This window comes from Lygodium microphyllum, chromosome 28 (genome assembly GCF_053477565.2).
Source record: "Lygodium microphyllum isolate KBCC chromosome 28, Lygodium_microphyllum_v1.1.10, whole genome shotgun sequence".
Taxonomy (NCBI): Eukaryota; Viridiplantae; Streptophyta; class Polypodiopsida; order Schizaeales; family Lygodiaceae; genus Lygodium; species Lygodium microphyllum.
This window is the reverse complement of record NC_141162.1, coordinates 43,817,751-43,823,175: the sequence shown is the minus strand read 5'-3', so window position 1 is coordinate 43,823,175 and position 5,425 is coordinate 43,817,751.

Below are 5,425 nucleotides of genomic sequence, written 5' to 3'. Positions count from 1 at the left end.
GCAAGCACCTAGAGCATGGTCTGATAAGATAGGACAATATCTTGTCACTATTAGCTTTTAGATTTCCAAGGCAGATTTCTCACTTTATGTGAGAAAAACAGAGAAAGGTATTATGCTACTTGTCATTTATGTTGATGATTTGATTATGACAGGTGACAGTGATGAAGATATCCTTCATGTGAAAATGCTATTGAAGCAGAAGTTTGAGATGAAGGATTTGGGAGAGCTGCGTTATTTCTTGGGCATTGAGGTGATTAGATCACCAAGTGGGATACAGCTCTTGCAGAGGCAGTATGGATTGGACATGCTATCCAAATATGGGATGACAGGCTGTAAGCCTATTTCAGTTCCTTTGGAGCAGAATGTGAAGTTGAGCGTAGATGCAGGTGAGCTTCTCGAAGACCCTACTATGTACAGACGCATAGTAGAAAGTTTGATTTATATGACTATTACCAGGCCAGATTTGAGCTATGCTGTTGGATTGGTAAGTTAGTCTATGCAGGCTCCGAGGAAACCACATTTGGATGCGGCTAGATGCATACTCAGATATGTGAAGTCCACATTGCAGTATGGACTATTTTATGAGACTAGGGTTCAGATACAGTTGCATAGATACACTGATGCTGATTGGGCTGGTAGTATTTCTGATAGACGATCTACCAGTGGATATGTGTTCTCTTTTGGGAGTGCTGCAATCACTTGGAGCAACAAGAAACAGCCTACAGTTGCCTTGTCGAGCACAGAGGCTGAGTACAGGGGTGCAGCAATGGCTGCATGTGAGGTAGCTTGGTTGCATAAGCTACTTTATGATATGCATCAGCCTACAGATGGGCCAGTTGTCATTTATTGTGACAACATGAGTAGTATACACTTGGCAAATAACCCAGTCTATCATGCTAGAATAAAGCACATTGAGGTGCATTATCACTATGTGCGAGAGAGGGTTTTACTAGGTCTTATTGATCTAGTTTATGTCAGCACAGAGGATCAGGTAGCTGATATATTTACGAAGGCATTGGGCGCAGAGAAGCTGCGCAAGTTCAGAGACCTGCTTGGTGTGCACGAATTGGGATTGAGCTCGAGGGGGAGTGTTGAGATATCGAGCTCCACTCGTGATATGCCAGGGTGACCGTTGTGCATTTATGTCACCAACTTGTTAGTTGCAGATGCAGTTGGTACACCGCCCATGAATAATAGCTAGATGATAGCTATCCTTTGTTGAGAATCAGCAATCACACTTAAACAGCCTCTTTGTATGGATTCTCAGGGTCAAGGACATGCAGGGTACATTATCCCATATGCACAATGGTGCCTACTGCAGTTTCCTACTTTCCTATAAAGCATTGTACTTGCTTCCTTTCTTAATGCAATGATAGTACTCTTTTCATTTCAGTAAAGTGTCAATGTCATTGTCCACATACACAAGATTGTGTTTATGAGTCCAAGTCTCAATCTTGGAACCTAATTCACTTGTGTAACAAACAGTGTCCATTCCATCATGAGTCTACACTTCTCCTTCCATCCTCCATAGCTTCCGGTTATGTCATGCTCTAGATCCCGCATTTCTAACATGGTATCAGAGCCCAGTTGGGCATGGCATTGCTTCTCCAGCCTCTCTTGATTCTTCTGAACCTCCATCCAGCTCAATGTCAGCTCATGACTTCATCTCCCAACTCTACTCTCACTGAAGCTTCCATGGCAGCCATAGCCAGCAGCACCCTATCAGATTGAACTGCTTATATCTCACTCCATAGGTCAAATCTCTTACAGCTTCCTTCTGGAAAAGTATTCCCCAACTCATAAAGCTTCTCTGTATCACATCAATCCAGGACATTGGACCATCTGGAGCTCAGCATTGTGAAAATCCCAAATCTCTGTTCTGTGTCTGCCATAGCCAGACAGGACCTACCTTGCTTGGAGCTTCCATAACTCTTCAACCAGGCCATTTCAGCCCACGATTTCTTCTGGAGAGTTGTTCCTCTGCTCAAGGCGTTTCATCTTGGCACAACAATCAATGACATTGATGCTCCCTGGCTCCAACATTGCAGAAATTCGACCACGCTATCCAGATCTGCGCCGAATCTGTTCGCGGCACCTGCGCGCCTTATACTGACCACGATCTGCACAATCTTCATGGGGCTTTGGTAGCCCATGACATAAGCTTCCTAGATATATAAAAAGTTTTAAAAATGATGCACTGTAGCTCCTGCAATAAGCAAAAAACCAGGCCCCTGTCTCAGAAACCCTAAATCCACCATAGCCAAAAGCTTCAAAATCTTGACATTTTTCACTGTTTCTCTCACTGAAGTTATCAACAGTGATTTTAATCACTGTGCAATACTCTCTGAAGTTCGTTAAAGTACTGTCACTCAGATCTGACGACATCAGCATCAAATCAAGAAGGGGAAGATCACTTGGAGTAAGATCACTTGGAGTAAAAGACTTTTGCAGATTTGGTATTCATTGACACTCAGTTAGTGCTTTTTAGCACTTGTGTCTCTCAATCAATTCTTCTGTTGCTCAAATCTAATAAAGTCTGAAGTTGATTTGCTACTGTTCCCGTAAATCTAACATGGGCAAAGACTCGCCAAATGCTCGATTCAAAGGAGTCGGATTCCACACTTGGCAAACCCGCATCAAGCTCATCCTGATGAAGAAGGGTCTCTGGGCCATCACAAATGGCAAAGAGAAGAAACCTCGGGACGCGGACCTTGCAACTACTTGGCAAAAGAATGATGACAGAGCCCAGGCCATTATCAAATTGGAGCTAGATGACAGTTATATCCATCACGTGGATAACTGTGAGACCTCACAGGATACATGGAAAAGACTTGACACCCTGTTCGGTGCACAATCTAAATCATCAAAGTATGGTCTCCTAATTGAATTCTTCAGGCTTGAAATGAAGTCCAGCACATCACTTGCCACACATCTTAATTACATGGAAGGACTCCTAACCCAACTTGCAGGAATCAACATTAAAATGGATGAAGATGTTTGCATCGGTGTTCTACTTAAGAGCTTGCCTCCTGAATATAATAACGTATCAACAACTTTAATCAACATGCCAAATCCTGAACTTGTTGACATCCAGGCATCACTATTAGAAGAAGAAAAGAAGCTGAAAACTAAAGAAGAACCAAGTACCTCTAGAGATGAGCATGCATTATATGTTGGCAACAGGTACAAAGGCAAGAAAGATCAGCTCTTTTGTGACTTCTGCAAAAGGACCGGACACACCGAGAAGTTCTGCCACGCAAGAAAGAGATCCCAAAAGGCCTATCTAGTCGCAGTCAAAGAAGAAGAAGAAAATGAAGCAAAGGAAGAAGATGAAGATGAAGACCACCAGGATCGGAAGGACAAGACTCATCAGTCCTTGTACTCTCATAATTCTGATAGACTGTTTTAATAGCCTTGTATTTTCCTTGCCCTAATGCTTCCTGCCATAAGCTTTGTAAACTCCTTATGTAACTTGGCATTACAGTCCCTGTACACTTTGTGAGGCCCCTGTTACAGCCTCTGGATGTCCACCATGTTTATGGTACCCACACTTAGCTTTTTTTGCAACAGCCTCTGGTGTTTTGCCATGTCTGTGGTATGCCCACACTTTGCAGGTGGTTCTCATTACAGCCTCTACACACTTTGTGCCTTTCCTAGTTGTGATTGAGGAGGGGTGTTGAGAATCAGCAATCACACTCAAACAGCCTCTTTGTATGGATTCTCAGGGTCAAGGACATGCAGGGTACATTATCCCATATGCACAATGGTGCCTACTGCAGTTTCCTACTTTCCTATAAAGCATTGTACTTGCTTCCTTTCTTAATGCAATGATAGTACTCTTTTCATTTCAGTAAAGTGTCAATGTCATTGTCCACATACACAAGATTGTGTTTATGAGTCCAAGTCTCAATCTTGGAACCTAATTCACTTGTGTAACAAACAGTGTCCATTCCATCATGAGTCTACACTTCTCCTTCCATCCTCCATAGCTTCCGGTTATGTCATGCTCTAGATCCCGCATTTCTAACATCCTTATCTACTCTAGTTCGTGGCTCAGTTAGTATGCCACCTTAGTTAGTTGAGTTTGGTTTGAGACCCATATATAGGGTTCTTCTATTTCTTTATATATGAGTTCTTTTTGGCTTACACAACTAAGAAGAGGAAAACTGTTTTCAGCCTCCACCCTTGTGTGTATTCCCCCATTGTGCAAGCAAGAAAGCTACAAGTGAGACTCCTTCCTTCTCTCCCACAATCTTGACAGATATTAGGGACCCCCTATTTGGGTCACATGGCCGCGAATGTAAGCCTTGACTAGGGGTAGAAAATATTCCCTAGAATATTCATTGGCCAACTAGTGGAGGTGCAAATGGAAGGTCAATAGACACATGTGCACATGGAATGTCAAGAGACACATGTACATATGGAAGATCAATAGACACATGTGGACATGGAAGATCAATAGACACATGTGCACATGGAAGGTCAAGAGAGGTGCATATGGAAGTCCATCCATCATGATCCCCTTCACATACTATAAAAGGTAGACCCCTTCATAGCTTTCATGATCCATCCTTCACCCAATCAAAGTTATTCTAGCTAGCCTTAAGCTCTTCACATATCTTCTATCTAGATCATCATCATCTAAGCTTCACATTGGAAGTGCACTAGTGGATAGAGCTTGTTTGGAAGTGCACGAGTTTACAAAGAGCAAGAGAAAAAGAGAAAGCTATGGAACTATATGAGTGGACATTGTATCAACTTGTTTGGAGTTAAATGATTTTTTTTTCCATGTCTTATCTACTGTGTACTCTCTTTTTTTTCTCTTGCTCAAATTCTATTTCTTCTGCCCCATAATTTTTATAGTGCTAACAATGCCCGCAATCTATATCTCATCCACTAGATGGATGAGTACGTGGACTTGAATATCCAAAGAAGAATTTGGAAGCTCCTTCTTTGCCTAGAAGCTGCTTCTTTGCCCCCAAAGAAAGGAGCTCAATGGACTCCTTTTTATTTTGAAATATTGTCTTCATATCAATCTCCTTCGATATGATCCATTTATAGAAAAATAGAAGTGAATAATGTGAAATCTTTACTAAAATCACATGCATAGCCATGTGCAAGTGGCATACATACTTTTCTAGCTTCTCTAGATGGTAACATCTCAAATAACACTGATTAGGCAACCAACAATAAAAAGAGGATGAATATGTTGGTTCTTGAATGCCACTAATTAGACAACCATCAATAAGAAGAGGAAGAACATGTTGACTCTCATATTATTTGCTCCCATGTCCATTAGTCTTGTTATTTGGGGCTCAAAATGTATGTTGTATATGGGATGTCAATGGAAAATGCGAGAGTATATTGTGAGAAGTCTTTCTACTCATATATTTATAACAAGGTGTTTCACATTTTGCGCATCTAT